The sequence below is a fragment of the Trichosurus vulpecula genome, chromosome 9 (assembly GCF_011100635.1).
Source record: "Trichosurus vulpecula isolate mTriVul1 chromosome 9, mTriVul1.pri, whole genome shotgun sequence".
NCBI lineage: Eukaryota > Metazoa > Chordata > Mammalia > Diprotodontia > Phalangeridae > Trichosurus > Trichosurus vulpecula.
Window position 1 is genome coordinate 3,390,216 of NC_050581.1, and position 21,082 is coordinate 3,411,297.

The following is a 21,082-nucleotide window of genomic DNA, read 5'->3' on the forward strand; positions in this document are numbered from 1 at the left end:
GGAAATGAGCCCAGAGAGGTGAGGGGAATTACCCTTACACAGAGAGTGTCAGAGGTAAGAGTCAACACCCACTTATCTCCCAGCTCCAAGTCCAATGTTCTTTCCACCTCAGAACCTTTCCTAATAAATTTCTGTTCTCTTTAACAATCCGTTTCTATTCAGTTTCTTATTTGGTTATAAATATACCGCATTGTTCACGTTCACAACTGCTAAGTCCCTGAAAAGGGTTACAAATGTAACTATTGTGTGACAAAGCCCATTTTAAATGCATGAGGGTGGGTACGTGATGCCTTTTCAAAGGAGGTCTCTGAAGTACCTTTTCTTAAACAGGTGTCTCTCCCCCCCCATGATTCTCTTTGTTAACTCTAGATTTTCACCTATTGGGATTGCTGGGAGGGGGGGGCGAGGCGGGAAGGGAAGAGATTCACCTTCATTTTGATTCCCTGACAGTTATTAAATGCTCACTTCCCATTGGAAAAGAAAAAAAGTGATTCCTATCAGGACTACTTTTTTGTTCTCACCCCTCAGGGTTCCAAAATGTGACCACTGGCCTACCTGGTTGATTTCCAGTGAGGGTTCAATTGGGTTCAAATCCTGGCTCTGGCATTTACTACCCGGGTTACCTTAGGTAAATCTCTTCACCCTTCTGGGCCTCGACTTCCCTTTGAAATGAAGGATTTGGACTAGTCCTTTAAGTTCTAAATCTATGATCCTTGGACCTATTTCTGGCCATTTCTCTATTGTGAGCCTGGCCTACCCCTAGTGTAAATGTGGGTTGGCTAGGAAAAAAAATAATTATTTTAACATAACCATCTCCTACTTATCCACAATAGTAAAAGGTGTGAGAATGTGTGTACAAATGCAGATAAACTCATTCACCTTTGTCTTTCCAATACATTATGATCCTGATAGATTCACTGGATTTGGGATCCATTCCCTCCTAGCCCTGTGACCTGGGGTGACTCAATTCATCACTTTAAGTCTCAATTTGTTCAGCTGGAAAATGGAAACAATACTTGTACTACCTTCACTTCATTGCCTTGATCAAAGTACATCAAGTTGGTGAGGGGAACTGTCAGAGTCCCAATGAGGTAGCCGACCCATTGTCAGAGCAACTTGAGTTTCAGAGACAGAATTCCAACCTAGGTCTTCCCTGACTTAGAGTCCAGAACATTGTCATATACCATTCGCTACTTCTCCTTTAAAGTTTATGTCACTTGCTATTTCTAGGCAATCTCCCATCCAGGTTCTCATCTGGTCCAACCTTGCTCAGCTTCTAAAACATAGCATGGCCATGGTTGACAAAGTGCTATAAATCTTATGTTAAGTAATTCTCCTAAGGTAGGATATACTTACCTAAAAAGCAATATGACTTGGTTATGCTAATATTAACACACACTGTATTTTCCTGAGCCCAGGGCTGGGGAATATTGGGGGGGGGGAGCTAAAACCACAGATAAACAAAGTAGATGATGAACATGGGGGTGGCTGGGAGTTGACTGTATCAGTCCAGGCAAAATCTATTTAGGAAGATAAATGTGCCACCTAAAATAGTAATGTATAACAAAGATAAATAGAAATTATTTGGGGGAACTGTCTTAAATTGGAGACAATCAGGACCAAGGCTCCCTCTATTGGTCCAGATAATGGAAATTTGGCTAATTTCTCTTGAAGTCAGTCACTTCGTGTGCTCTGAGTATAGGGTGAGGAAGCGTGGTCCTCAGTACGTGCATACTGTACTGTGGCCAGAGGTCATAGGAGGCTGCTGGCAGACACCAGACCAGAAGGGTAAACAATGGAGAAGTGCGCAAAGGCCAGCACCACAAGGGAGAATCCTGAAGATGAGTAGCAGGTCACAGCCTCCAAGCTGATGGGGAGAGAAGGGGCTCATTTGGCATGGGACTACAGCCCAAAGGGACCCTTAAATTTCATAAAGAACTATCAGCATGGTTCAACTACGAGCCAGGAACATTTGAATGGTTCTGTCATATTTAACATTAATAACAACATTGCACAAAAGATTTTCCTCCAATAATTAGTGCATTTACACAGAAAAAAAGGCCAGAAAAGCATTTGCTAAAATACACATGACACACACATACTGTGATTCCACGGTGTAGGAGTTCTGTGAAAACTGCCATCCACCTCTGCAGATCAGCAACAGGTCTGTATGATTTATACTAGCTTCCTGGGCCACTGAGAGGTCAGGTGAGCTGCCCACGGTCACACAGCTAAAAGGAGTCAGAGGTCTTTCTGCCTGCAGGGTCAGCCCTTTTAGTCAACACACCAGGCTGCCATACATGTATACACATACGTATATGATATTAAAATATGAGGCACATAAAAGCTGTATATCTCATATACATATTTGTATGCACACAGACAAGTATATACATATAGAGATTATATCCCCGTTTCTTTTTCTGGTGCCTTACATTGTCTTAATGTATTTTCTTTTACTCTAAGTGTTATGGCTAGAATCCTTAAAAGCTGGAATTGGCCCAGGTCTCTCTGGGCCTCTGATTACCATCCCCTCCTCCCCATTCCCTCCTCCTCTGGGCACCTCCTCCTCCTGTGCACTCTGTGGGACTGTTTTCTCCTGGGGCCAAGACTGTCAAGGCTCCAACTTTGGGAACATCTGGCCTTTTGCTCTTCGATACCCCAGAGGCACACAGAAAGTTTCCTGTCCTGATAAGATTATGGAAAATTAAAGCTCACAGGAATTCCTTCCAGACCAGACTTGAGACAAGGAAACTGAGGCCTGGAGGAAGCAGGGAGGTGACTGGCCAAGGTCAGAACCCGAGGCACCGAAGAAGCCTCAATTTAAGACTGCTGGACCTGGCTCCTCGTTGGAAGGAGTAAATAGCTTTCACCTCCTTTTTTTTACCCAGACACAGCTAAACCCCAAGGAAAACAGTATGATGGAAGCTGCAGTATCCCAACTAGACCTTTTCCCTTCCCCCTATCACCCAGTTAGGGGAACCGCCTCCACAGTGCCGTTCCCCCGACCCGGTCCCATCTGATCTCCCATCCTAAACAGCACAGCCGCCGCCGCCACCAGCACACTCAATTCTATCTAAGCGGCTGCTGCAAACCTCCAGTCTCCCCCGCCTGCTGCCTGCCTGCCTGCCTCCTCCCTCCCTCCCACTGTCTTTTCCTCCTCTCTCTGGTCCGCTCTGGGGCTTTTCTTCCCAGTCTTTTCAGATGTTCCCTCCCCACCCTGGCCCCCACCAGGCCCCTTAGGAGCTCCTTCCCTCCCAGATCACCCTATACCCCTTCAGCTCCCACCCCCCCATTCTCTCTTTCCCACCCTCCCCAGCTTCCCCCTGGCTCTTAGCTCCTCCGACCTTCCCCTACGCCCCATCTGGCCTGCGGACCCCCACCCCCTCGCCCTCAGGCACCCGGGTTTCCCTGAGGGCGGGGGCGGTGCTCCGGTCCCCACCCCCTCTCTCCTGCTCCGGGCAGTACCCGCCTCTTGCCTGTGTCCTAGCGCTGCCCTCCGGCCGGGGGCGGGGCTCCAGGGAGGGGGGGTAAGGGGAGGGACCTGGGAAGAAGCGGGGGGGGGGGCATGCGCTGAGCTGCCCGGGGCGGGCTCTGCCGGGCCTGGGAGGATGGGGCTGAAACTGATCAGAGCTGGTCCATTTCAGACAGCTCTGCAGGGCTGTGATAAATAAGGGGGGTGGGGGGAGAAAAGCCCACTCCCCTTCCTCTCTACCGCCTCCCCCCTACCTCAAACAGGCAGGCGCCTCCAATTCACACAAACCCTTTCCCCTTAACGACGCGCTCCTCCAAGCCGGGAAGGGGGAGTAAAGACCCCAGCACCATCACCACCACCAGCCCCAGCACCGGCGCACAGTCGCCCCCGCTTCCCTCATTCCCAACCTCCAAGCTCGGCCGCGGACGTCTTCCCAGGCCACCCCAGCCTCGGCTGCCCGGGCCACTGGCCCGGGGAAGACGGGTTTGCAAAGAGGACGCCCCCCGCCTGCCCGCCTCCCTCCCTGTGTCTCTCTCCTTTCCTCCTCCCTCCTCCTCTGTCTCTCCCTCCCTTCTTTCCTCCTCCTTCTCCTCCCCTCCGTCCCTCCTCCTCTCTCTCTGTCTCTCTCCTTCCCTTCTTCCCTCCGTCCCTCCCTCCCTCCCTCCCCTCCCCAAGACATCCCCTCGCGACCGGGCGGCTGCCACCTTTCCCCAGCCCGAGCTGCAGATGTGGCGGAGCGGCGGGGAGCCGGGCGGCCGTGCCAGGGGAGCCAGCAGCGCCTTCTGAGCCCCGCGGCCGCCTTGCCCCCCGATCCGCCATCCTCTCCCCCCTCCCCCTTCCCCAGTTCTCCTCCCCGACCGCAGGAGCCCGCAGCCCAGAGAGAGAGGACCCAAACCCGGCTCGCCGCCGCCGCCCGGGGTCCCTCCAGCTAGAGGTAAGGCACTTTATCCGGCCGGGAGAGGCTGGGTGGGTGGGGGGGGTGGCGGGCGGGAATCGGTCCTCTTTCGTGCTGCCACCTCCCCCAAACCTCCCTCCATATCGACACCCCATGTACCCATGGAGTCAGAGCCTGGGCGCTCAAGGCTTTTTCGGACCGTCGGGCTGGTGGCCCACGGAGCTGGCCGGGGAAGAGAGGCTGCAGTCCTGGAGGGTCGCCTCTCCTCCCCCCTCCCCCTCTGGCCGCTCCTCACCTCGGGCTATTGTGAACCCTCACCGAGGCCCCTTCACTTGCCCGAGCCGCTGCAAACTTCAGCGGGGAAGTTCAGCGCCTCCCCCCCTTGCCCCACGCAGTGTTCGGGGGACGGAGGGAGGGGACACGTTTTGGGGAAGAAGGGGGTGGTGGCAGGGATCGCAGGAGGGGACTTGGAGTCGGGTCAAGAAGTTGGCTGTACCCTAAACCAGCCCCTTCCTAGAGCAGTGAATGAACTGCCTTTTCCAGGAAGGGTTTTTAAGGGTTTCTCTTTTTCCTTGGAAAAAAAAAATCTTAATCCCCCAATCTTCCTCCCCTTCCATTCTTCTCTTCTTTCCCCCTTTCAGTGCCAGCCAGATGCCCAGGCTCTGTACCTTGCCTTTCCTTCCCTAGACTCAGACGAGCAGGCCCCGGGGGACCATCAGGACCCTCCGGGTGCCCAGCTGAGAGGGGCCCAGGGGAGGGGGGAAATGGGGAAGCGTTTTCTGAAGGGAATTAGAGATGGAGTGGAATCCTGCAGCCCCCTTCAGTGAAGAAAGCCAGAAAGGGACAGGGAGGTGGGGTGGGGGAAGCTTTGCCAGGCACTTGTTTAATCATCCAGATTTCGGCTCTCTCTGACTAGGCCAGGTAGGGATGGGAGCTCTCCTCAGGTCTGCCAGGGCTGGGGCCTGGACACCCTTTTCTTCACCAGCACACCCTGGGAGCCAGTGAGGGGACCAGGAAGAAGAGGAGAAAAGAGATTGGTTGGTCCCTGGATTGCCTTTAACTGGGAATCAGTGGGGTTGCAAGCCAAAAAGAGGCTGTCTCCGCCAGGTCTGGGGGAGAGGGATGAAGAAGTGTGGCAGGTGCACACTGAGTGAAGGGAGATACCTTCCCTGTTCCTTACTTAGCCTAGGTGGAACCGAGGTGGGCATGGGGATGAAATGTGGCTGGCACCTGGAGGCCCTGGCTGGTTGCCCTTCCGGAACCAGGGACTCCCCGTGGCTGATTTGGAGCTCCAGAACATTAATTAGCAGGGCAGTTCTTTCTAAAGAGAGACTGGCTATGCTGTACCTCTTTGTGTCTGTGTGTGAGAGAGTGTGTGCCCTTGTGCCTGTGCTGGGCCACTCTCCGGTGACATTTGGAGTAGTGAGGTGATGCTGGGAAGACACCTGGGCCCTCTGCCATTCAGACCCCCTAGCTGATCCTGTCCCAGATTAACCTGGCTCAGGCCCCAAAGCAGAAGATCAAGGGGCCAGGCAGGACTGAATAAGAGTTTGACAATAAATCTAATTCAGCCAGGCAAATGGCTGGGTCCTGGCAAGGCCCCCAAGGGCTGGAAGGGATGGTTCCCCCCCAACTCTTTTGCAAACTGGGTGGCTGGCGTAAGGTCCTCTGTGTATGTTTGGCTAAGTGGGGAGGAAAAGAAGGACTGTCATAGGATTTAGAGCTAGAAGCCTTAGAGAACAAGTCATCTCCATTTTACAGAAGATCAAAGGGGGTAAGTGACTTGCCCAAGGTCACATAAAACCCAGTAGTGGTAGTACCTCCTAATTAGATTTTCTAAACAATCCATATTCCAATTTTTTTTAAACTGACATTCAGAGGAGTGGCTAAAGCTTAGGTTGATGATAGCAATCACTGAATAGAGCTGGAAGAGACCTTAGAAATCCTCTAGGCCAACTCCATTTTCCTGATAGGGAAAACTTTGACCAAGAGAGGTGAAAGGACTTAGCCAGGGTCTACCCAGCCTTTTACTCCCCTCTTCCCCAGCCCCTTTTGAGGATTCTTCTGGGCTTCCCATCCAGGATTGACCACAGCTGTTCAAACCCAGATTACAGCAGGAACCACAGGCCCCAGAAACCAAGCAACACCCTCCCTCTAGTGACCTCCGTGCACTCTCCCTTCCCCCTGCCTCTCCTCCCCAGTCTGGGCCCCAGCCCCTCTGCTGAGTGACCTGACCTGCCTACTGCCCTCAGCAACCTCTTGCTGGAGGATAGAGTTAGGGGAGGGGCTGCACCTGGTGGGGGGTGGGTGGGCAGTGGTTTCCCTGCTCTACAGTCCAGTGTGTGGGGGCTCCTCTGGGTCCTCGAGCTCCTCCTTTTCCGGGGCTGAATCAGAGCCCAGCTTCACCCCTGTGGGCTCTATCCTGGACTGCTTTTCTACCCTTTAAAGCCTAGCCTACATATGATGAGTAATGAGGTGTGGCCTCGGTCCCCCTATCTAGGGGCCAGGTTGGGGAGCTTCAGGATGCCATCTGGGCAGGAGGGCCTCCTGGAACTGGGCTTTGACTCTACCATGGGACATTCCAGAATCCTGGTGGCCCTCGGGTCCAGATCAGTGAAAGCAGGCTATTCTCCCCTACTGTAGCTCCCAAAGCTGCTGTTAGTGGTGACCCTCTGACACCAACCCCCTCCATCCCTCCTCTCTCTTCCTTGCTGTCTCTGATCTTTGACCTTCAGCTTTAAATCCCTCCAGCTGGGGCTCCTTAGCCCCTGAGTGAACCTGGCCAAATCCCCTTGGTGGGGCCTCTCCCAGCTCCCTCCCTGGCTGCTTCTTCTCCTCAGAGAGAGGGACACCTGCCAGCCCCTCCTACTCTGATTGAGGGGGAAGGGGAGGGAAGGAGAGGAGGCTGCCAGGGAAGCCAGACAGTGAGTCACCCCACTTCCAGGCATCATTCCCCCCCAGCTTCAGGAGCAGTGGCTTTAGGGACTAAGCTATTTAGGGGAGAGGGCTTATGGGGAAGATGTGGCCATGAAAGAAAAGGGAAGGCATTGTCAGTATATCCCCAGTTCCCAATTATCTGTGGGCTGGGTCTAAAATTCACCGAGAATCCAAAATCCTCATTTAAATTCCAACCTCCTTTTCCTCTCAGTACCCCACTCCTCAGTTTATTTAAAAAGATAGAGCTGTAAATAAATAGATTTGGTTCCCTTTTCCTCTCTTTGCCATACCTCTTTGGGTTGCAAGGGGGAGTGTCTTTATTCCCCACCCCACCCCCAAACTCAGAGAAAATTTGAACCGTGTCAGGGAAGACTGTTTTCCTGACCTGTTTTTCCAAAGCCCTGAATTTCCCCAGGGAAATGGGGGCAGAACTTGGTCCAGGCAATCCCAAGGCATATGAGCCTAGGAAGGGTCTCTGGAGCTGTAGCAGGGCCCCTGGCCCTGATGTTGGCAGCTGGCTCAGTTTCAGAGTTAGTAGGGGGCTGCTTCTAGGGATGAGATTCCCTAAGGGTGTGCCCTGCCATCAGAGGAGCTCTCCCCCAAGGTCCCTGGCCTCTAATTTGGCATCTTTCCCAGCAGGCTAAGCAGGTGTCTGGGGCCTCCTCCCCTCATGGTGCAGAGATCCAGGCAGCAGGGGAGCGAGGGGGGAGGGGGAAGAAAGAGACTAGGGTGAGAACTCTGCCCTCCCCTGCATTACTCTCTCTGTGTACGCACACTGGAAGGAATTCCCCTTCTTTCTGTCCAGCAACGAGGCGGTGTGGTTCAGTGGTGCTCTGGACAGGGTGCCAGCCTTGGAGGCAGGAGACCTGGGTTCAAGTCCCAGCTTGAGATAAGACTAGAGTTGGACAGAATACTTTCATTCTTTGCCTCGGTGTGGTTGTGGGGGAGGGGGTAAGTCCTTCATGAATGTAAAACACTGTAGAAGTGTGAACTGCTTTCCCTACAACGCCCCAGTTTGGGGGTAGACGCAGGGGTAGACGGAGGACCTGTCACTGGGCAGAAGGCTTGGCCTCTGGGGAAGGAATACCTGAGGCAGGCTGCTGGGTCACTGGGTCCTTTGTGATGTCCCACTCGCTGATTCTTCCTCCATCAGCCAGTCCTGGGCCTCCTGACCCTTGCTACCTGGTAAACAGAGTTCTGTCTTTTGCTTGTTGCCTCTCTCCCACGGCCAAGAGTCTCCTTGTTAATTCTACAGTTGCTCGATTCCTCTGCAATATCTTTCATTTGGCCCATCCTCTCTATTCTAATCGCCACCACCCATGGCTAGGCCCTCATTAGGGCCTGACCGGACAATAGCAATAGCCTCCTGATGGGTCTCCAGCCTCCACTCTCTTATCCCTTTCTAATCTATCCCCTATCCAGCTGCCGGATGAATTCGGTTCAATTCAGCCAACATCTATGAAGCACCTACTGCGGTCAAAGCCCTTGTGCTAGGGTAGATGAGGCCAGCCCCTATGCTCATGTGGCGGTTGGTCTAGTTGGGGGTGGGGGTGGCTAACACATACACAGATAATTTATTTTTCCTTCCATGGCTTCCCTCTCCTGTTTCCGGGCTTCTTCATAGACTCTTTGCAATGCCTAGAATATAGTCCCTCCTCATCCCTGTCTCTTGGAACCCCTAGTGTCCTTCAAAACTCAGTTCAAGCATGGCCTCTAGTGCTTTGCACATAGCAGGTGCTTAATAAATGTTTCTTGATTATTGACTATTGACCTCCAAGAGTCCTTTTCTGATTGCTTATGTCTCCCCTTTCCTGCCCCCAGTGACTTGAATCATTTTGTATATCCCCAGTAGGATGTAAGCTCTTTTAGTATGTGGAATATTTCATTTTTGTCTTTGGTATGGGCTTGGTATGAAGCTTTAGTAGGGCTTGGTATGAAGTAGGTGCTTAATAAATGCTTAATGGTTGATAACTACAATAAACAATTCAGTTTAACAAACAGTAAGCTCTGGAAGACATACAAGATTTAGATCTGACATGATCCCTGGAAGTTAGGTGGGGCAGTGGATAGAGGGCTGGACTTAAGGCCAGAAAGACCCGAGTTCAAATTTAAACTTGTACCCTTAGTAACTGAATGACCCTGGACGGGGGACTGCCTACCTCAGTTTCCTCATGTGTAAAGTGAGGATGGTCATGAAGACAAAATGAGATACTATTTATAAATGCTTTGCAAACCTTAAAGTTGGCTATTATTTGTGGACCTCATAGTCTAGCGAGGGCATGGGATACAAACATAATTGATACACATGATACGTAAGTCCACCAAAGTACAAAGCGAAATGTTCCATGAGAGCTGAGGGGGAAGTCCTTACAGGGGAATCTGAAGGCTTTGTGAAGGAGGTGGCATTGTAGTTGGGCTTTAAAGGATGTGTAGATGAAGAAGGAGGACACTTGGGGCTAGGAAACATCTAGTTAGCAAGGGAGACCTGAAAATGTGGGCTGTGCCTGTGGGTGACAATGTCATCGAGTTCATTGGGAGCATGGAGTGCATGGAGTGGCACAGAGTGCGTTAAGGCTGTCACATTCGGCAGGGGTGGTCTTGTAAGAGAGACCTTGAATGCTGGGATAAAGTTTGAATTTTACTTAGTAGTCTACTGGGGAGCTTTTGAAGATTTTTGAGAAGAGGCATGGCATGGTCAGGTCTACGCATAAGGAAGGACAGTCTAAGAGTGGTGTGGGGAAGGCGAAGGTGTTTCTCGTGTGTAGATCTGATGATGCTTCTCCACTCAAACCCTCCCCTGGTCCTGCATTGCATATAGAGGAAAGTTGTAATTCCTTTACCTGCCGTTCAAGGCCTTCTGCAATCTGTGGCCATTCTGCTTTTCTAGCTTTGTCTCTTGCAACTCCCTTCCGTGTATTCCAGCTCACCTGGACAACTGTATATACGACTTGTGTCTTCCTTGCATTTTCCAGACTCTCCCTGTCCATAGAAATGGGTTTAAAACCCAGCACAAACTTCATTTCTTCCAAGAAGCTTCTTTTTGTCCCCTCCGGTTGGGGCTGACCTTTCCTTTCGGGATCTCAAATCACTTTGATTATCCACTTAAAATATATTCCTTCATATAATAGTTAATCGGTGTACGTGTCATGTCCTCCTACGGGTTTCTAAGCTTTATGAGGGTAGGGAGCGCGTCTTATCTAAAATTTGTATGTCCCCCAGCAGCTAACACAGTTTCAAGTCGGTCCTTAAGAAATACTTCTTGATTTCAATAAAATCTTCAAGCTTTAAGGCTCCTCAGAGGCCACCTGCTCTTTCCCCAGTGGGACGTATATGTTTGCACATATTGTCTCCCCAGTTAGATGTCAGCTGCCTGAGAACAGGGATGGTGGTTGCTTTTTTTCTGTATCCTCATCGCATAATAGGCGCTTAATAAATGCATGTTCTTTGGTTGTTTCCAATTATATATTCCCTGCTTTTGAGTGGGAAAAGGACAATTAAAAAAATCTTTCTGGGTGCACTTGTCATGAAAGGTGTTTCTAGCCCGAAGTCCACAGGTCCATGTTGCCATAGCCTTCTGAGGAAGCAGGGCAAAGATTATTTTCCTGTCTGTTTGACAGATGGGGAAACTGAGGCCCACAGAGGCGTGCAAGCCCAAACAGTTAGTGGTAGAAAAGGAACCCGAGTCTGCCAACTACCAGCCCAGGATTCTTTCCACAGCCTTTCCCATCAGGCAGCGAAGGGGGTTGAAGGGAGTGGTGGTGTCTGGATCGTGTCATTGTCTCAGAAGGAGAGACCCAAATCCCTTAATAGGTCGCTGAGGGGTTTCGTTCTTCACCTTCCTTCCCAGAGGCTTTTGCCTGTCCCACCCTGATTGAGTTTTCTGAGGGCTAGGGAGTAAAAGAAAAAGGGAAGAGGGAGATGGTGGAGTCCCAGAGTAACCAGGCTCTTTTACTGGTCAGATCTTCCCAAGATACCCAGTGACAGGAAAGAGGCTGAGCCAGGGACAGGCCAGAAAGGCAGAATGGTGAATAATAAATTCTCAAAACAGTAAAACAAAATGCTTTCTCTCTCTGCACGTGGTCCCCACAACAGGCGCCTGAGGGAAGCAGAGTAGCAATTGTTAAGCTGACGTTACAGTTTGGGGTGGTTTTTTTTTTTTAACCAAAGGAAAGTATAGTTGTGACAAATCACAAGGCAAATAGAGTAGAACTGGAACTCAGATCCCAGTTCTCTGACTCCAGATCTCATGTCCGATGAGAGCTGCTTCCCAGGTTTGTACTCTGCAGAACCCTTTGCAGTCTAACTACTTTATCTTAGGATGGAAGTAGAGACCCAGAGAGAGGGAAGTGATTTATCCAGGTGCCCACATCCTACTGGAATGAGATGTTAAAGATCCAAGACTCGAGTCCCTTAGTCATATAACTAACTTCTTTCTCAATAATCTAGGAGATCTGGGGGTGTTGGTAAGAAAGAGGCCTTCTTGAGGGGCTCTCTGCTGGCATTCTCTGAGGCCCTTAGCCCTGGGAAACGGTTACTGCCCCAAGCCTTTGGCATCTGGGACCCAGGCCTGGCCCCTTCCCCTAGTACTTTCTGGCCACTCCCCCCAAGGCCAGGTCTGGCTACTAACTCTTCTGCCCAAACGAGAGAGCTAGGAATCTCAGGGGGCTTGAGGACTAATGGGCATTCTAGACCATCCCTCGTTCCTTCATGGGACCTGTGAGAGGCATTCAGATTTAGGACTTGCTTCCCAGAGGAGACAGACTGTGCACCTCTCACTGTCTTTTCTTTGCCTGGCCCTAATAGCTTCTTGCTGTATTCCTGTCTCTCAGAGCTGGGGGGAAGGGGGATGGGAGAGGCTGAGGAGGAGCTGGTTGGATCTCTGCTATGCCTAGCAGCCTGGCCGCTCAATCCCCTGTTGGGTTCCAAAGGTCCGGTCAGGACATTGGGTGTCTCTGACAGCCCTTTTTCTTCCCCACTCCCTTAGCCGCACTCCATTTCTTGCTGACTGACCATTGGTTCTTGGCCTGGGGTTCTTCTCTCAGGGCGTCCCCGAGTCCTTACTGAGGGGAGAAGGCTGGGAGGAGCTCCAGCTATGGGCCACGTTGGAGCCTGGGAGAGGGGATAACAGGACTCCGAGGGTGGGGAGAGTGTAAGCATGGTGCAGTCCTGGACCGTTCGGGTTTTCAGACCCGGTGACTGCTCAGAACCTGTTTTCTTCTGCCCCGCAGGGTATCTTGGGGAGCTCTGTTCATCCCTTGTGCTAGGGAACTGAGAAATTCAGAAGCAGCTGGGATTGGAGTGTCTGAGGCCAAGCTGGGTTGGGAATGCGAGCACCCAGTTCAGACCCGAGGGTGGGAGCCCTTGGGATAGTTTGTTCAGAGCCCACGCTGGCAACAAGCCGCTGAGGTATGGATAGGGTTGGGGGGACGATGCTTGAGTCTCTTTTCGGGGTTCCTCAGATAAGATGTGGAGGCCAGTGGGTCACTATTATCCCTTACCACTTACTACCTGTATAGCCATTGGCCAATCACTGCCTTCCTCCGAGCCTCAGTTTTCCTATCTGTAAAATGAGCGGTTTGGCCTATAGTTCCTGATTCCAGTTCTAAATCCTGTGATTCAGATTATATGATCCTATGCTCCCAGCTTCTTGCTGGGGGGCAGCAGGGGAGGGGGCTTTGTTGGGGTGTATGCAAAGCTATAGTCACTAGCAGAAGAGAGCTGAGAACGCCCGGGGGGCACAGATTGGCAAACAGTTCCACTTCCCTTTGTTAATTTTGATGGACGGCAGTGACCACTACAGAGAGGAGGGAGACTCTGCGTGTGTGTGTGTGTGTGTGTGTGTGTGTGTGTGTGTGAGATGCAGTTGGACAGATGGCTGGACAGCTGGGTGGAGGGGCGGAGACAGACATACAGACCCCACCCCATCCCCCTCCTTCCATCCTCCTTTCCCATGTGCCAGGACTGACAAAGGACCCTGATATACCCCTCCCCCCACCATCCCCTCAACCCTTGACATTTCTGCCCCAGACACCCTGGGGGGTAGGGGAGTGGGAAGCAGGGAAGGGGGAGGAGCAGAAGGGAAAGAGAGATGAGGGGAGAGCTGAGTACATAAGTGGACCCGCTGGGGCCCCCTCAGGAAATGTCTGCTCAGCCTAGGTCCCCCACTCCCTGTGACCCCTCCTGCCAGGCCAGCCCCTCCCTTAAGGCTTCTCAGGCCGGGCTTGACATGGAGATAGCTGGTCCCCAGGGACTGCTGGCCGGAAGGAGTATATCCTGAGAAATCTTTCTTCTCCTCTTCTCCTTCCCCTGCCCCCCGCTTCCCTATAACCAGACACCTGGTTGGTTTTCCATGTGGCCAAGTGGTTAGGGAAGCAGCAGCCAGCCAATTCCCCCTCAGGACTCCAGCCAGCATCTCTCTTTGTCTGAGGGCTACAGATGCCTGCCTGGGTCAGGCATGACTCCCTTCCCCCTTCCATCCAAAGTAGGAGCACTGATTTTTCCCAGCTCCCAGAAGCTAGAGAACGTGTTAGAAGAAGCAGTCCTATGGGTTAACTCTGTCTGCTAAGACCCCCACCTTCCCTGGTGGGGGGGACCCAGTGCTGGGTGTGCAGGCTGCTCAGGGGTTAGGACACAAGATGCTCAGGGATAACCGTACTTAGATTCGATAGGCCTTGCTGACTTTGAATCCTAAATCTGTCCTTGGGGAAAGTCACTTCGCTCTTAGGTTTTCTCTTCGGTAAAAGGGGAATAAACCTATTTTGTGCTGTCAACTTCTCACCGTTGTGAGGTTCAAATGAGATCTTATTTTTTCTGTTTAAAGCTGTCGGCGTTGATAGAGGCCAAACGATTGTGCTTCGTGACAATACCTTCCTTTAGGAGTGTGAGCTTCGATGGCCAGGTGTTCGAGTGCGGCACCTCAGGTCTTGGGACTCTGGCATGAGCCACTCAGGAACCTGACTATGAGGTAGAATGGCTGGCATTTCTGGAGCGCTTTAGGAATATTTCATTTTATCCTCACACAATAACCTTGGGAAGTGTGCCCTATTATTATCTTTATTTTACTCATGGGGAAACTGAGGCAGGCAGTGATGGAAGTGATGAGCCCCCGGTCACTCAGCTAGTAAACGTCTGAGGTCAGACCGAGCGCCGGCCTTCCTGACTCCAAGTCTAGCATGTTACCCACCGTGCCACCAGCCGCCTGTGGAGAATAGATAATTCGGGACTCTCTTCCATGGTGGTACGGAGCCGGATATCTGTGTTGTTTCTCCTTTTCTATCCTGTGGATGCCATGGAAGCCTCGGCAGCCTATCCAATCGGACGTTGGAGGAGAGTGGAATGAGGGGAGGATAGCGCCCAGGTTGTGAGGCTGGGTGATTAAAAGTGTGGTGGTGGTACCTTCTCTGCCTTTGAGGAGGTCCTGGTCTGGGCCTGGAGCCTACCAAATCCACGGGCTCTGGGCCACACCGAATGCAGACGCACCCTGGATGGGAATGAGTCACCATTGATGTCCCTTTGAATGGGAGAGAGCATTGCAGACAGACAGGTAGTTCTTGGTGCCAGGCCACCCTGGGCTCCCCACTTTGCTGCTGGCCTAGGAGATAACCTTGGTCTGTGTGAGCAGGCCTCCACAAGGTGGTTTTTCCTGAGGAAGAGGTACGGGGGCAGGATGTTAACAAATACAGACCGGTTTGGAGACTGCTTTTATATCCAGACAGTGTTCCTGCCTTGAATCTGCAGGGAGCAGGAGGCAAGGGGGTGGGGGGGGGGGGGAGTGTCAGGGGAGGAAAGGGAATGAGGAAAGGTCTGAAAAAGTGATGGGAGGGGGCCCACAGAAGGGGCTAGTTTCAGGGCCAGAGGCAAGGCAGAGAGTCCAGAGTTCACGCCTGGTACTGCTGCTTCTCTCTCTCTCTCCTCCCTCCCTCCTCCTTTGCTGCTCTGTGGCTGGGTGCCTCGGGCACTGGAGAGGGCGAATGGGAGCGGAGCTGGGCTCCGTGCCCAGCCACCCCTGCTGAGCGGCTCTGCTTGGGCTCCTGGCTAGGAGGAGGGGGCTGTTGTGGTGAAGTGGAAAGAACCAAAGGGCTTCGAGTCAGAAGACCTGGTGATTAGTTCCAGCCCTGCCACCTACAAGCGGTGTGATCTGGGCCAAGTCCTTCTAAAAGGGGGCATACCTTAGTTCCATCTATAAAATGGGCATGAGAGGCTGTACGGAATCCCAGGTGCATTGGCAGAGGCAGGATTCAGCTCCAGGTCCTCTGGACTCCCTGAATCTGCTGGTCTTCTGTTTATTAGAAAGATCTAGAAAGTTGGAAAGGCCGTCAGAGGCTTTTGAGTAGAACCCCTTCATTTTATTATTTATTTTTAGTTTTCAACATTTACTTTCATAAGATTTTGAGTTCTGAATTTTGTCCCCCTCTCTCCCCTCCTCCTTCTCCCAGATGGCAGGCAATCTGATGTAGGCTATACATGTATTAAACATATTTCCACATTAGTCAACCCCTTCATTTTACAGGTGACAAAACTGAGGCCCAGATGGGATCTGAACCCATGTCTTCTGACTATTTTATAATCAGATTTTATAATCTGACTATTTTATAATCAGTATACTGTGCCTCCTGCCAACAGGAAGTAACGGATAGAGCAGTAAACCTTGGAACGAGGAAGACCTGAGATCGAGTCCTTCTTCTGAAATGTACTGACTGGCTTTGTGACCTTGGGCAAATCACTTATCCTTTCGACGTCTCAGGCTACTCTCAAAGATTCTAAATGACCAAGTTGACTTGTCTCCATGGTGGAGAGCCTCCACAACAGGGGGTTCCACATGCTGGAGTTCCACCCAGGTCCAGACCAAAACCAAAGCTGATAAAGTAGTAAAAATGGTACTACCTAAATCATAGTTTTTTAAAATGAAATTTTTCACCTTCTTTCTTTCCTCTCTCCCCACGTTGAGAAAGCAAGAAAAATAAAACTCCCATTACAGATATGTACGGTCAAGCCGAATTCCCACATTGACCATGCTTACCGAAAGGATGTCTCAATTCGCACCCTGACTCCATCGCTTCTCTGTCAGGAAGCGAGGCAGCCTTTTTCGTCACGGGTCTCTGGAATCATGGAGGGGGGTTGTTATGCTCAGACTTCCTAAGGCCTTCCCGATTGATTGGCTTTTACCATACTGTAATGGAATGAATTCTTCTGGCTGTGGTCGCTTTCACCCTGCATCAGTGTGTACAAGTCTTCCCGGGTTTCTCTAAAACTGTCACATGTGGTTTGGGTTGAATACTAGACTAGGTAATGGGGTGGGGAGGACAACACTTTTGGAAATGAGTATTGTGTGAATGTCAAGAATTTTACGGCCACAGAGTAGGGCAATCAGAAGAACTTGGACTGTTATAGCTTGAAGGGAGGAGGTTACCACGTAATGTTGGGGCTGGAAAGGACCTTGAAGGTCCTCGTAGTCCAGCCTGAGGCCAACAGAGGTTAAATTACTTCCCCAAGGTCATAGGGTAGTGAGTGGCAGAAACAGGATTCCAATTCAGATTGTTCGACTCTAAATCTAGTGGTTGTTTGTCTATGCCAGAGTGATGGAAAGGATCTTAGAAAAAAGAGCTTCCAAATTGGAAGGGACTTGAAAATGTAGACCGTGGGATGTTAGAACATAAAACATCGAATGTTAATGCCAGAAGAGATCTTAGAGATGTTTTATTCTTATTCTTTATTCTTATCCTTCAATGGTACAGATGAGGGAACCGAGACCTAGAAGAGCGATGTGATTTTTAGCTCAAGGTCACACGGTTAGTTAGTGGCGGAGCTGGGAATCGGGAGAATCACAGCTGCTGCCGGAAGCCCGGGAAGATTAGGAGAACAGAAATGAGCTAAGATGTGCAAAGGCCTTAGCACGGCACCTGGCTCATAGTAGGTGCTTAACAAAGGCTTGTTTCCTTGTTCCTTCCTCTTTTAATACCTTGGATGAGTCTGGTTCCTACTCAGCTAGACGTTTCCCCATTTGCTATTCTCTCTCCCTGGGGGAAGGCATTAGAGTTTAAAGAACTAATGTGACCAAGAGAATGGAACCCAAAGCTTGTGGGAGGCAGCCAGAGGCCTTTCCAGGATCTCATGACCGTTCCTGGGAGGTTGAGCTTTCAGAAACAGGGCCGTGGTGACCCTTTGGTTCCACACCAGCTTCAGCCGCTGCCTTTCCCCAACTTGGGTGATAGCATCTCCCAAGTCACTGCCACAGGGGAGTGAGGCATGGAATGCAGGAGACAGGCGATGGGCATGGTTCGGGTGGCAAGTTCAGCCCTGGACAGGATGGGGCACAGAGGAACACTTAGGCGGAACTTAGAGAACATTCACTGTGTACGGAACCCTGGGCTAGGTAGGCACCTTACCCTACTCGTGGCTACTACCTCGTCTAATCCCTCACTGCCTCTCCCTAAGCCATTGTGATAGCCTTTAACTGAACCCCATTTTCAGCCTCTCCTTTCTCTAATCCTTTCCTCATAGAGGCCGTGGCAATGGCCTAATGTTCCTAATGAACAGATCTGATGATCTCACTTTCTTGTTTCACCTTAACGTATATAAAGTGCTTTGCAAACCTTAAAGCACTCTATAAATCCTTCTCTCCTTCCCTTTCTTCCTTCCTCTTTTCCTTCCTCCCTTTCTTTCCTCCCTATCTTTCCTTTTTCCTTCCTTCCTATCTTCCTTCTTTCCCTCCTTTCCTTCCTTCCTTTCTTCTTTCCTCCCTCCCTCCTTTCCTTCCTTCCTTTCTTCCTTCTTTCCTCCTTCTGCTTTTCTTTCCTCCTTCCCTCCCTCCCTTCCTTCCTTCTTTCCCATCCTCCTTCCTTTCTATTGTATATAGGATAACATATATAGATTATAAGCTGGCCCTCAAGGCACCTTCCACTCTGGCTCTGACTGACCTACCTACCTTTCCAGGCTTCTCTCCCATCATGCCCATCACACATTCTACATTCCAGCCAAACCAGAGTCCTTGCCATTCCCCCATCTCATTTTGCCCTCTTTTACATCAATGAGTTTGTAATGGTCATACTCTCTGCCTCCCCAGGTGGCTTGTCTGTTATGGTTCTTCCCTCCCTTCAAGCCCCAGCTCATCTGCTCCTCTCTCCATGAAAGCTTTCCTGATCTCCCTATTGGAAGTAATACCTCGCTCCTCGCTTCCATACTTTTTCTCTTCGGTCTCCCTAAAATCCAACAGTTTCTTTAAAAATGTATATTTATTTAATATTTTATTTTCTCCCAATTATATGTAAAATCATTTTTAACATTTGTTTTTTTAAATTTTTGAGTTCCAGATTCTCTCCCTTCTCTCTCTCCTCCCCCCTCACTGAGAAGGCCAGCAATTAACTTCAGCGATTTCGACCGTGCTCCTATGATTTTCTTAATCTCTCTTACTTGGATAGGCCGTAGGATTTCTTTGCAAGGGGGACTAACTTCCGATGAGGAAAGTTCTACCAATGTAAGTTGGTACCTGCTCTCCAATTTATTGTCTAGAGTGCTGCCTAAGACGTAGGGAGGGTAAGTGGTTTGCTCATTTCCTGTAGCCAGTGTGAATCTGCCTGACTGAGGCCAGCTTTTTACCCCCTAGGCCGGGGGTGAGGCCACATGTGGCCCTCTAGGTCCTCAAGTGCGGCCCTTTGACTAAATCCAAACCTGTGTCCGTCCCTGCACTAGGCCATACTGCTTTGCTTTATGTTCTGTCTTCTTTGAATGTCTTGCTTTTTGAAGGAATCGGCTTTGGAGAAGTGGCAAGAACATGGGACTTGGAGCTAGATTCCAATCCAGCCTCAGTCCCTAACTAGCTGTGTGACCTTGGACAAGTCATTTAACTTCTCTGCACCTTAGTTTCCTTGTCTGTGAAGTAGAGATAATGGTGACCCTAAGTACCTGCCGCCTAGGGTGGTTGTAAAGATCCAATGAAGTAGTGCTTAGGAAGCGTTTTACCAAACTCTGTCAGCTCGGATATTTTCTAACTTGTCGTCCTTAAGCTCTGGAACAGGGTTTCATAAATTTGTGTTAACTGAAGAACTGACTTGATTGTCTTTGCATGTGGAGTCACGGATGTATAGCATCTCTCCATAAAGATGGTGATGGTGGGGATAAAAATAACTGCCGTGTGGAGGGTGTTTTGTGGTTTATAAAGTGCTTTGTTTGCATTGTTTCGTGTGATTCTTTTAGCATCTCTGTGAGGCAAGTATTGCAAGTATTATCATCCCCATTGTTGAGTTGCAAAGGGAGAGAGGGTAGGAGGTTCTGCCAGTGGGACTAATTTAGTTATCGGCAGAGCTAGGATTCGAACCCTCTCCTGAGTCTCAATCCGTTCCTCTTTACACCTCTACGGAGCTACCACCAGGAAGTTTCAGGAACTCCTACAAAGCAGCCTACGTTTGACGTTAGCCATGAGAGAAGCGGGGCCTGATCCGTTTAGGGTGGAGTTAATCTGGGAAGATTTCCCAGAGGAGGTATTAGGAGTTGGTCTTCGCCATAAGCTAGAGCTTTCTATTTCTAGGTAGGGTCCCTGGATGGAAGCCAGACCGTGATGTAGGGAGCATGAAAGTTGCTCGGGGGGGAGGGTTGGACTGGGGATAGTTGAACGTGTTTGGCTGGAATGATGTATCAGTGCCAAGGAATACTGAGAAGGGAGTTTCGGGGTGGGCAAATGAACTTGACCCAGAATCCGAGCAGCCAGAGTGGGTTGGAATGAGGAGAGAGGCCGAGGGAAGACTAGCTAGAGCTGACAGAATAAGACAAACGTGGGTAATGGTGGCCTGGACATGGGAGTGAAGAGGAGGCAGGTGGCACATAGGATCACAGGATCAGAAAAGTAAAACTGGAAAGGACTTGAGAAGCCAGTTAATCCAACCTCCCTTATTCTGTGCAGGAAGAAACTGGGGCCCAGAGAGGTCAGGTAGTAAATATCAGAGGTGAGATCTGAACTCATGTCCTTTGACTCCAGACTGTGCTCTTTCCACTGAACCAAGCTATGGTTGATGCCTGGTTGTAATAAATAACACTACTGTTAAGAATTGTTTTTGTTCAGTGTTAGTTGTGTCTGACTCTCCATGATCCCACTTGGGGTTTTCTTGGCAGAGATGCTGGAGCGGTTTGCAGTTTCCTCATCCAGCTCATTTCAGAGGAGGAAACTGAGGCAAACGGAGGGTTAAGTGACTTGCCCAGGGTCACACAGCTAATTAGTATCGGAGGCCAGATTCGAACTCAGGAAGATGAGTCTTCTGACTCCAGACCCAGAGCTTTTTCCACTGTGCCACCTAGCTGCCCTACTGTCAAGAGCAGGAGCTCTCATTTCTGTAATGCTTTAGGATTTGTATAGAGCTTCTCTGATAACACTTTGAGGTGGACCATACAAGCATCCTTCCTATCATATAGACGAGGAAATAGAAGACTTGGCTTCCCATCTGGGCATCGACCACTCAGAATTGATTCCCTTTACCTCGCCGAGGCTCACACTCTTAAATCTGGGGATCTTCCCCTCATCTGTAGAAGCAGCAAATCTCTTCAGCTCTCTAGGCCTCAGATTTCTTTGTGTGTGTAAAGTGGAGGCAATTAGGTTTCTTCCAGCTTTCCATCTAGCCCCTTCCATTCTTGGTAGGTCAAGAGAGATCCAAAGCCCAAAGTCTGCCATCTTGGTGATAATACAAGGTACAAGTCACTGGCTGTTCAGCTGGACTTTGCTGGTCCATGGTCCAATGAAGGCTCATAGAATCATCAATTTGGAGCCAGAAAAAGACTTCAAAGGTCAT

The 21,082-nt window shown here is 50.5% G+C and overlaps 1 protein-coding gene across 2 annotated transcripts in view; it reads left to right on the plus strand.

Moving 5' to 3' along the window:
• Positions 1-3,668: 3,668 nt before the first annotated feature.
• GLIS2 (GLIS family zinc finger 2) overlaps positions 3,669-21,082 on the plus strand; it is a 43,629-nt gene continuing 26,215 nt past the window's right edge. Inside the window, exon 1 of one of the 2 annotated variants that reach the window (XM_036737433.1) lies at positions 3,669-4,409. The gene's annotated coding sequence lies outside the window, so the exon portion shown is untranslated. The remainder of the gene's footprint in view (positions 4,410-21,082) is intronic. The other variant, XM_036737435.1, reaches the window with a different exon arrangement.